A 12,139-nucleotide genomic window follows, 5' to 3' on the forward strand; every position below is an offset into this window, starting at 1 on the left:
CTCATTTTAAATTCGTATTTTCAGCATTAATGTTATTACGTGAATTTGGTTTTTTCTTCCAAGTTGAGAGAAAATGAATAATGGCGACGGAGACGGTGTGGTGGCGGGGCGTGACTTATCTCCCAGGCCCTCTCCAAAACACTGTTGAATTACTTTGTAGTTTTTGCTTTTATTTCTCTTCCCGGTGTTCTGGAGGTGATTTTTAAGATCTGGGATACGACAGAACTCTATTGTCTAGCTAGGAAGTAACGAGGAGACATGATAGTAAGGAATAGTTGATTTTTTTGTGGTAAAGTGAAAAGAAAATTTGTATTCATAACACCATGACTTATCTACCAAGACATTTTCGCCATTTTGTCTCAGAGTTAAGACATTCAGTAGTGTTTTTTTAATATTAATATCGCATGAACACAGGTTGGTTTATAAGCTGAAATTATTTAATATTGCAGAAAAATATATTTGCCAGTGACCTGAAATATATTTACATTTTATATGAACATGGCTGAAATTAAACCTGTGAAGTCTACATAACAGTGGAGGTTGTAATTAATAAAAGCGGTGGTATAGAGTGTGGTAACCATGACGCCGCCCTTACTACACTCCCGCCGTCAGCAGAACTTTGCCTCCACCGCCCGCCATATTTACTCAGCCCTCGTCCGTACGCGCCCTTTTGCTCCTCAGAACCGTGCGCCGCCACGCCGCCCACACCCACGCCTGGGATATGGGGTGACTGTGGGCGTGGCCTAGGGGTGCTCGTTTACCGCACTGTGGGGCTGTGGGCTGTGTTGGGCGTGGCCTATGTCGTGGGCATCGTGGCTGGACCAATCGCAGGCCCCGCTGTGTCTTCTTCCCTCCTGGTCGCCGCCGTGACGTCACTACTTACAGGTTAGTTGTCATCTTTGATTGGTTCCACTCTGATTATCATGACGTCACTGATGAGAGAGAGAAGAGAGAGTAAAAGAGAGGAAGCTAATAAAGCCCTGTTAGCTGGTCTCCATCTTGTTATTCCGCTCTCTTTCCCTTGTTAAAATTTATTACTTCTTGGTTGGCTTCCATATTGTCTGTCTGTCTGTCGTAGCCATATTTGTGTGTCTTTGTATGTGTTTGTTTATTTGTTTCTTTGGGAGAGGCTGAGAGAGAGAGAAGCTAAGAGAGAGGAAAGAGAGGCTGCGTCACACACACACAGGTGATTAATAATTACGTAACAGACCTTTATAAACCTGTTCTCTCAAGGTCATCCAGTACGTCTCTCTCTCTCTCTCTCTCTCTCTCTCTCTCTCTCTCTCTCATTAAGTGGTAACCTTGACTGCTATATGGCTAGGTGACCACACCCCTGAAAAAATTTCGTAACGACAAGGGAGAAACATGTAAGTATAAAAAAACACACAACACACAACACACACACACAACACAACACACACACACACACACACACACACACACACACACACACACACACACACACACACACACACACACACACACACACACACACACACACACACACACACACACACAGTGCCAACTCTTCACCCCCATCAGACATCCTCCTGATTGCCTCTCGTCTGGTGCCACTCAGCTGACTCAGATAGTGCGAATCAGTGCCACAAAGCCAGTAGTCACACAGAGCCTAGTAGTGCCACATAGAGAAGCCTATTGCCACAAACTAGTGCCATTGTAACAGCCAATAGAGCCTCAGTGCCATAGAGCCTAGTAGTGCCACATAGAGCCTAGTAGTGCCACATAGAGCCTAGTAGTGCCACATAGAGCCTAGTAGTGCCACATAGAGCCTAGTAGTGCCAGTTAGAACACATAGAGCCTAGTAGTGCCATATAAGCTAGCAGTGCCACATTACATAGAGCCATAGTGCCACATAGAGCTAGTAGTGCCACATAGAGCCTAGTAGTGCCAGTAGTAACACAAGAGCCTAGTAGTGCCATAGAGCCTAGCAGTGCCACATAGAGCCTAGTAGTGCCACATAGAGCCAGTAGTCACATAAGCCAGTATCAACCAAAACACACCAAACCTTGTGCCACAACTAGTGTGCCACATCTGAGTGCACAACAGAGTGCCCATAATGTATACCAACCCACATAGAGCCTAGTAGTGCATAGAGCCACATAGAGCCTAGTAGTGCCACATAAGAGCCCACCCACCACACAGAGCCTAGTAGTGCCACATAGAGCCTAGTAGTGCCACATAGAGCCTATGCCAAACTGTAGTGCCACAGGCCTAGTAGTGCCACATAGAGCCTAGTAGTGCCACATAGAGCCTAGTATTGCCACATAGAGCCTAGTAATCCATAGAGCCAGTCACATAGAGCCTGGTGCACAACAGTACCAAACCTATAGTGCCACATAAGCCTAGTAGTGCCACATAGAGCCTAGTAGTGCCACATAGAGCCTAGTAGTGCCACAAGCAGTAGTATAGAGCCTAGTAGTGCCACATAGAGCTTAGTGCCACACAGAGCCTAGTAGTGCCACATAGAGGCCTAGTAGTGCACATAGAGCCTAGTATGCCACATAGAGCCTAGTAGTGCCACATAGACAAGATGGCCAAAGACAGAGCCAGTGCCACATAGAGCCTAGTAGTGCCACAAATGTGCCACAGCCTGTGGTGCCACATAGCCTAGTAGCACACAGAGCCTAGTGGTGCCACATAGAGCCTAGTAGTGCCACATAGAGCCTAGTGCCACATAGGCCTAGTATGCCACATAGAGCCTGATAGTGCCACATAGAGCCTAGTGTGCCACATAGACCGTTGCCATCTAGTGTGCCACATGAGCCTAGTGTGCCACATAGAGCCTAGTGTGCCACATAGAGCCTAGTGTGCCACATTGCCTGACTATAATTGCCACATAGAGCCTAGTAGTGCCACATAGAGCCTAGTAGTGCCACATAGAGCCTAGTAGTGCCACATGAGCCTAGTAGTGCCAGTTTCCAAGCCGCTGCCAAGAGCCTATTAGTGCCACATAGAGCCTAGTAGTGCCAGTTCACACACCTAGTCACACATAAGCAATGCAAAGCGTAGTGCCAGTTAGTACCTCATAGAGCCTACTAATGCCAGAGAGTGTCAGGTATAGACTGGTAGAGCCATTAATAGCATATGTTTTTGAGAATTCGGGTCGGTCGTTTTATTAAAGGATGGCGGTGTGGGGTGAAGCCTCTACGATTACGCCCACGAGCCACGCCCACGAGCCACGCCCATAAAATCACGTCTATAAACCACGTCCCCCCCAAGCCACACCCACAAGCCACGCCCATCCACCCGAGAGGACTTGTTAATGTGAACCAGTGTGATTGTGTGTATGTGTGGGCGTGATATACTGGACATGGGCGTGATATACTGGACATGGGCGTGATATACTGGTGCGTGGGCGTGATATACTGGTGCGTGGGCGTGATATATTGGTGCGTGGGCGTGATATACTGGTGCGTGGGCGTGATATACTGGTGCGTGGGCGTGATATACTGTACATGGGCGTGATATACTGGTGCGTGGGTGTGACATACTGGTGCGTGGGCGTGATATACTAAGTGTATAATCATTGACAAATTATCTCATTCCTAAATATTATGCAAATGGCTTATAATTCCTTGTTATCTCACGTAATTACTATATGAGTGTAAATTGGAAGGGGGGTAATTAGCGAGTTATTACCTGTGTGTGTGTGTGTGTGTGTGTGTGTGTGTGTGTGTGTGTGTGTGTTTCCTTGTTGCCCCAAAAAAACCACCACTGACACATACACACTCACACAAACACACTGACAAACAAACAAACAAACACCTTTTTTTTTACCTGGACACGAATGATAAATAAAATGATATGATAGAATGATTAGCGGCACGAAATTACCTAATAGCCCTTTCATGAATTAATTAAGTGGGGGGTAATTACGTCTTCCTCAGGTGTGTGGTAATTACCGTCAGGTGAGGTGAAGTTCCTCCCTCTGTTAATAAGTTTTCTACCTGTTTCGTGATGTTTTTTGTGGGTCTACAGGTGATTAATTTGTCTACAGGTGTTGATTAATGAGGTAATTAAGTGTGTATGGTAAATTAATTAGGTATCTACAGGTGTTCTCTTCCTCCATCATCTCTATCTATCGCTACCTACCTCTATCCAACTCCACCCACAACCTATAACCTCCACCTACCTCCACCCACAACCTCCACCTACCTCCACCCACATCCTCCACTCACAACCTCCACCACCCACAACCCATAGCTTCCACCCACAACCTCCACCACCCACAACCCATAGCTTCCACCCACAACCTCCACCCACCTCCACCCACAACCCAATATCACTACCTTACCTCCACCCAGAGATCACTAGGGCCATTTGCCGAAACCCTGTTGGAAATATATCCAGGGTTTCGCAGAATCTAAAGCAGTACTGTGGGACACATGGGGATACATTGAACACTGGGACACCTTGAGACACTGGGACACATGGGGATACATTGGAACACCGTGGGACACATTGAACACTGGGACACATTGAGACACCGTGGACACCTTGAGACACTGTGGGACACATGGGATACATTAACACTGGGACACATTGAACACTGTGGGAGTCACATTGGGAAATGATTGGACACCTGCAGACATTCAGGGACACACATGGGGATACATTGGAACACCGTGGGACACATTGAGACACCGTGGGACACATGGGGATACATTGGAACACCGTGGGACACATTGAGACACCGTGGGACACATGGGGATACATTGGAACACCGTGGGACACCTTGAGACACCGTGGGACACATGGGGATACATTGGAACACCGTGGGACACATTGGAACACCATGGGACACATTGGAACACCGTGGGACACATTGAGACACCGTGGGACGTGTGGCTCTCAGCTCGGTGTCTTACTGTCAACACTGCACTACACGTTGCTAACCCGCCTGGAAACACCGAGATTTTTTTTTCCTTTCTCCAGTTCCTCGAAGGATCTTACGAGGAATGTTTTTGGTTCGTAAATAGAATGTGTTTTTTCTCTCTCTTCCTTCCCTCTCATTCCCTCTCCTTGCCTCTCACTTACTCTCCTTGCCTTTCACTCCCTCTCCCTGCCTCTCACCCCCTCTCCTGGCCTCTCACTACCTCTTCCTGTTTCTCATTCCATTTCCTGCCTCTCACTTCCTTTCCTTCCTCTCACCCCTTTTCCCTGCCTCTCACTCCCTTTCTCTGCCTCCTCTCACTTCCTCTCCAGGCCTCTTACTCCTTCTCTCGACCTCTCACTCCCTCTCCTCGGCCTCTTACTCCCTCTCTCGTGTAAGTGGGGTGAGTGTATCTCGTGGCGTGCAGTTTCTGTTAAATTCCGTTTTTTATATGAATTGTTTTAAGAATATTAAACGAAAGACCCTTTGAGAATCCACCTTTTTCTTGTAACACAGACCAGCACGTTATTTACAGTCTTCTAATTCGACTTACGATCATATGAGAATCTTAGGTCTTAGTTTATGATAGAAAATCCGACTTACGATCATATGAGAATCGTAGGTCTTAGTTTATGATAGAAAATTCGACTTACGACCATGTGAGAATCGTAGGTCTTAGTTTATGAGAAAAATTCGACTTACGAACTTTTGAGGCAAGGAAGGTAGTTTGTCGTTATGTGAGTGTTCCTATGTATGTAACTTAATACGTGGGAGGGGGGAGGGAGGGGGGGGAGGGAGGGAGGGGAGTTATTGTCTTAGTAGATAATATTGAAAGGTTTCCTCCTCCTCCCCCGTCCTCTCCCTTCCTCCCTCCAGTCCTTCTCCCTCTCTCCCTCTCTCTTACCTGAGCTCTCCACTCCCTCACAACTCATTCCCTAGACACCTCCCTCTCTATTCCCTCTATCCCTCCCTCCTCCTACCCTTCCACTCCTTTCCCTCTCCTCCACTCACTCCACCCCTCCACTCCCTTCCCTCCACCAATTCATCCACCCCTCCACTCCCTTCCCTCCACCAATTCATCCACCCCTCCACCTCACCCTCCACCAATCATTGCGTTATTTTTACCAATATTTTATCAGGAAAATTGTCGAGAGAGAGAGAGAGAGAGAGACGAGGAAAGGAAATTAGAGACAGAAAGCAAGAGAATGAAGGGGACGGAAGAGAATTACAAAGAGAGAGAGAGAGAAAGAGAGACTGACCTCGATAAAATGCCTTTCTTGTATAACGGGTCGCAGCTCCAACTTGTCTCATTGGGGGTGAAGTGATGACCTGTATGAGGGGTCAACCTGGCTCTCTCTCTCTCTCTCTTCCTTCAGGATGAAAAGTCAATAAGAGAGTTACGAACGACGTGAATCTGCATAATATATAATGAGAGGAGAACGAGAGAAAATTTGAGATAGAGCAGTGAGAAAGGGAAAATGAGAGTATTATTCAATTCTCTCTCTCTCTCTCTCTCTCACAGCTGAGTCTTACAAAACAGCTGATCCACATGAACACACCCACGTGACTTCAGGTCCTCAGGGAATCCCCCCAGCCCACCTAGCCAGCTGAGTCCTTTGAGTGGGACCAGAAGGGCGTGTTCCTCCTGCCCTGACCACCTCACGCTCGCCCTTACTGACCTCCACACTCGTCCGTACCGACCTCCACACTCGTCCCATTGACTCTCCACACACTGTCCGTACCGACCTCCACACTCGTCCTACTGACCTCCACACTCGTCCGTACCGACTCTCCACACTCGTCCTACTGACCTCCACATTCTCGTCCCTGGTTGGCCTCCAGGTCATGACCCCCACTGCCCTGTCCTCCCCCACCACTGCACTGCACCTCTGACCACGAACTCCTCCCTGACCACCTACTCCTCCCGTCGACCACCTACCCTCCCCTGACCACCTACTCCTCCCCTGACCACCTACTCCTCCTCAAGGTCGACCACCTACTCCTCCCCCTGACCACGAACTCCTCCCTGACCACGGTAATTCTCCTGTCGACCACCCACCTCCCCCTGACCACGAACTCCTCCTGACCACCTACTCCCCTGACCACCTCCATGCCCCCCCACCACCTACTCTCCCCCCTGACCACACCTACACCTCCCCCTGACCACCTACTCCTCCTGACCACCTACTCTCCCCCCTGACCACGGTGGCCAATTAATCCTCCCCTTTTCTACTTCTCCTCCCTCCTTCCTCCTTCCATCCTCTTCTACTTCCTCCCTTTTCTCCTTCCTTCCCTCCTCCTTCCTTTCTCCTCCTTCCTTAATCCTTTGCAAACAACACTCAACGACTCTACTGCCTCCTTTCCTCCTCTTTCTCCCTCCTCCCTCCTCCTCCTCCTCCTCCTCCTCCTCCTCCTCCTCCTCTTTCTCCCTCCCTCCTCTCCTCCTCCTTAATTTTCTCCTCCTTTCTCCCCCTCCTCCTCTCCTCCTCCTCTTTCTCCTCCTCCTCCTCTCCCTCCTCTTTCTCCCTCCTCCTCTCCTCCTTAATTTTCTCTCTCCAGGACACACCTAAACTTGGCTCTTCCATTTTTCGTGACAAATTACTTTGTTGTCGTTGTCGTCGTTGTTGTTTTTGTTGTCATTGTTTGTTGTTGTTGTTGTCTTTGTTATTGTTATTGGTGTTTTTGTTATTATCATTGATGTTGTTGTTGTTGTTGTTGTTGTTGGTACGTGATGTATGTATGGGTAGTGTGTGTGTGTGTGTGTGTGTGTGTGTGTGTGTGTGTGTGTGTGTGTGTCCATAAGTTTGTAGCGACCTGTGGTGTAATGGTCAGAATCTTCGCCTCGCAAGCTAGTGGACTCGGGTTCGATCCCCGGTAGGGTGAAACTATGGTCAAGTTTCTTTACGCCATTTGCCTCTGTCTACCCACCAGTAATTAGGGACCTGGATTTAATCAATTTAGAATCGTGTTCCGGGGTTAATGGTTAGCCAGTGCAGTTGGTGAGTTGTCCGGTCTTCTCGGACTATTCCTTAACACTGGGTCATGCAGCTCGTTAACTCAGGGTGTGGTTGTTGTGTTGGCGACAGCTTCTACACCTTAAACAAATTCACGCCTCGGTGGTCCTTGGGCCGGCCATCCTCGTTACACGACGGGTGACTGTTATTAAGTTTTATCCAGTGTTCCTTTACTGCCAGTCTCTCTCTCTCTCTCTCTCTCTCTCTCTCTCTCTCTCTCTCTCTCTAACTACAAATAACCAGAGAGAATGTATCTGGTAATGACCGTAATGGCCGCCGTAATTAATCTGAAATTGACGCCAGAATAAGCCAGATTTTGTCGTATTTTGGGTCCAGATTTTTGGGTCCAGATTTAGTTGTATTTGGGTTCAGATTATTGTTTTGGATCCATATTTTTATTTTGTTATGGGTCCAGATTTTTCTTTCCAGATTTTGTCGTATTTTGGCGCCAGATTTTCTTTGGAAATGTTTTAGATATTGTCGCAACTGTGTTAACTATGGCAACTATGGCAACTGTGGCAACTATGGCAACTGTGGCAACTATGGCAACTATGGCAACTGTGGCAACTATGGGCACCAGGTGAGGGGATGAAGGGGAAGGGGGGATATAGAAGAGGTGGATGAGATGGAAGGGGAGGGAGACGAAGGAAGGAGGATGAAAAGGAGACAGTAGGAAGGAAGGAAGGAAGGATAGACAGACAGAGAGAGAGACAGACAGATAGACAGATCCTGGCATTCCGCTTAGGGTCCGTCGAGGAGACTGGTGGGCGGTGCTCCTCATAGTGAGAGAGAGAGAGAGAGAGAGAGAGAGAGAGAGAGAGAGAGAGAGAAAGAGAATAGCTCTCACATCCTCCTCCAACATCCCTTCTTCTTCCCTCACCTCCCTCCCTCCCTCCCTCCCTCACCCTTCCTCCCTTCCTCCCACCTTCCCTTCGGCTGACTGGACTAAAGCTCTGGGTAATGATGACACCTTTTGACGTTCACGGGTTCGACTCTCTCTCTCTCCCCTACAATCAGATTAAATAGTGTTGAGCTTCACTACACACAATCCAGGGAATTATCATGGGATATTACCTGTATTTGTACCTGTAACTACCTGTAATTACCTTTATTCGTATCTGTAACTTTACCTGTATTTATAATTATTATTTCTTATTTCAGGTGAGGTGCCACGTGATTGGTTGAGATAAGGTAAGAAGACAGTCTTGTACTTCTCCTATTGGTCGATTAGTTAACGTTCTTCGAGTAAGCTGTATTCCTATTGGTCGATCAGGTAACGGTCTTTGAGTGAACTGTATCCCTATTGGTCGACTAAATACCAGACCTATTCTTATTGGTTGAACGTACGAGTCTCTTACCATTTGCGTGATCTTATTGGTCAAGCAGGAGATTGATGACTCCTATTGGTAATCCAGATGACACACCCTTGCTTGTCGTACGTTTCTATTGGCTGGCCGGAAAATGGATTACTCTCATTGGTTAAGCTCGTGTTAGCGTATACGAATTGACTCTCCTATTGGTCGAGAATAATATGAATAAGTAGTGTAAAATGTGGATGATTGTGGATGAAATGGGGTTGAAATAAGGTTGAAATGAGGTGAAATAAGGACGAAATACAGTGAAATTGGGATGAAATAAGGATGAAATATAGAGAATTAATGAAGAAATACAATGAAATAGGAAAAAATGGGAAAAACACCAAAATTCTCAAAATACAAAATTCCCAGAAACAAAAAATTCTCAAAAAAAAATCCCAGAAACACAAAAAAAAAAAATTCTCGGGTATTTACTTTATCGTCCATGAGAAAATTGTGAACAGGTACAGTACAGGTATGTGACTCATTAACAGCAGCAGTAGGTGAGGTGAGCGAGGAATGATGACCCACTGTGTACAAATATTTCATTAGGGGGAGACGAACTGTAGGAGGAGAGAGAGAGAATGTCCTCCACTGTCTTGCCTAATATATCTACACATCAACACACACACACACACACACACACACACACCTTTATTATTGTCGGGTAACCATGAACAAGGCAACAGTCCCCTGCCTATTACTCTTCTGAATGTGAAAAAAACCTAATATGTGTGTGTGTGTGTGTGTGTGTGTGTGTGTGTGTGTGTGTGTGTGTGTGTGTGTGTGTGTGTGTGTGTGTGATGTATAGGCAAGGGAGGAGGAAATTTCTCTAATCTCATTATTTCACACAATACCTCCCACACTCATTCTCACCTTCACCTCCCACCCTCCCCACTCTCACACCACCCCCCACTCTCCCACCACTCCCCACAGTCTCACACCCCCCCACACAACATCTTCAACAATTGGCAGACACAATCCCATGGTCTGACAGAAATGTTACCCGTATTCTTGGCCTGTCTTTGGGGTGTAAATCATGAAATATTGTCTAACCCACTCCATGTGGGAGTCTCTGGTCAGTGATGCCTTGTGTGGGGGTGGGGGTGTGGGGGAGATGTGTGTGGGGGTGTAGATGTGTGTGGGGGGTGTAGATGAGTGTGGTGTTGTGGAGGTGTTTGTGTGTGGGGATGGTGTGTGTGGGGTAGATGTGTGTGGGTGCTTGGGGGGTGTTTTGTGTGTGGGGTGTAGATGTGTGGGGGGTAGACGTGTGTGGGGTGTTTGTGGGTGGGGGTGTAGATGTGTGTGGGGTGTAGATGTGTGTGGGTGTTTGTGGGGGTGTTTGTGGGTGTATTTGTAGGTATGTACTTTCCACTTTCACCTCCACTCTCAGGAGGAGGGAGGAAAGGGGAGGGGGGAGGGGCGGTTCAGCAAATATTGCAGGTGAGAGGGAGGAGTAGGGAGGGGTGAGGGAAGGAAGGAGGAGGGTGAGGGGGGAGGAAGGAGGGTGAGGAAGGAAGGAGGGAGGGGTGAGGAAGGAAGGAGGGAGGGTGAGGGGAGGGAGGGAGGGAGGGAGAGGGAAGGAAGGAGGGAGGATGAGGGAGGGGAGGGAGGGGGAGGGAGGAGACCAGTAGAGTATACCTCACGATGACAAGAGAAACAGGAGGCCTTCAACGCTCTGCTGAACGCCAGGATCAACTTGGTTACGCCAGGATCGACTTTCATACGCCAGGCGCTTCCGGATATGTGGTATGTGTGTAACTTTGTATGGTGTATGTATGTATGTATGTGTGTATGTATGTATGTGTGTCATCGTCATCATCATCGTCATCATTACAGGATCAGTGACTAAGCACGTCCTCCGCCCATGTCTTTTCCACCCTACCTTTCTCTTCTCTCCTCCTCCTCATTCTCCTCCTCACTCCTCCTCCTCTACACTCTTGCCCACTCCCTTCTCACCCCTCTCACCCTCTCTGCACCCCTCCTCACCCCTCTCACCCATTCGAACCACTCCCATCCTCGTTTCACCCCTCCACAACCCTTCAATCCATCCTCACCCCTCCAGATCCCTCCATTCCCTTTCCTCACCCCTCCACACCTCTCCACATCCCTTTCCTCACCCCTCCACACCCCTCCACCACAGCCCAGAAGGGAACCCTGTATGAATATTGAATGAGGTAGCGATTCAAAGTTCACTAATCGTTACGTCACTGCCATCAAAGGTTTCTCCGACGTCCTATAGAGAAAGTAGAGAAAGTGGCTATATTGTCATGTTGAAGACCCTCTATACTTTCTAAATTACCTGGAGAATAGAAAGGAAAAAGGGGAGATATACAGTAGATGGACTTGGTGAGAATAGAAAGTGAGATTTGTTTAGTGTGAGAAAGTACTTGCATGCTTTCTAAACTTTCTTTGAGTTTGATGTTTTATGCTTTCTATTACGTATTTTTTGCATAGATTACAAGCTGGATGTTTGTAAAAGAGGGCAAACACAACTCAATGCAACACAACGCAACGCAAATCAATACAATACGTGACAAATCGACACAACAACAACAACAACACGTGACCAACACCATGCATGTTACTATTGTTGCAAGGTACAATCAATATGTAACGCACGCAACCTTGTGTGCTGTTATGTTGCAAAGGAGAGTCAGTCAAGGCACGTTCAGGGTATATTGCACACACACACACACACACACACACACACACACACACACACACACACACACACACACACACACACACGTTGCAATGTTGCTTATCGCAGTTAGTAAAGTGATCAGAGTAGGTTCTGTTGCAAGGATAGGTGTGCAATATGCAATGGAGACAGAGACACATACACTTAATTAAGACCTCGTACGTTGCCGTGT

The 12,139-nt window shown here is 47.5% G+C and overlaps 1 protein-coding gene across 1 annotated transcript in view; it reads left to right on the plus strand.

Moving 5' to 3' along the window:
- The first annotated feature begins 513 nt into the window (after positions 1–513).
- The window catches only part of LOC121860991 (cationic amino acid transporter 3-like), a 34,711-nt gene continuing 23,085 nt past the window's right edge, over positions 514–12,139 (plus strand). The window contains exon 1 of the mRNA XM_042358422.1: positions 514–885. The gene's annotated coding sequence lies outside the window, so the exon portion shown is untranslated. The remainder of the gene's footprint in view (positions 886–12,139) is intronic.

The sequence above is a fragment of the Homarus americanus genome, unplaced genomic scaffold (assembly GCF_018991925.1).
Source record: "Homarus americanus isolate GMGI-L3 unplaced genomic scaffold, GMGI_Hamer_2.0 scaffold52806, whole genome shotgun sequence".
Taxonomy (NCBI): domain Eukaryota; kingdom Metazoa; phylum Arthropoda; class Malacostraca; order Decapoda; family Nephropidae; genus Homarus; species Homarus americanus.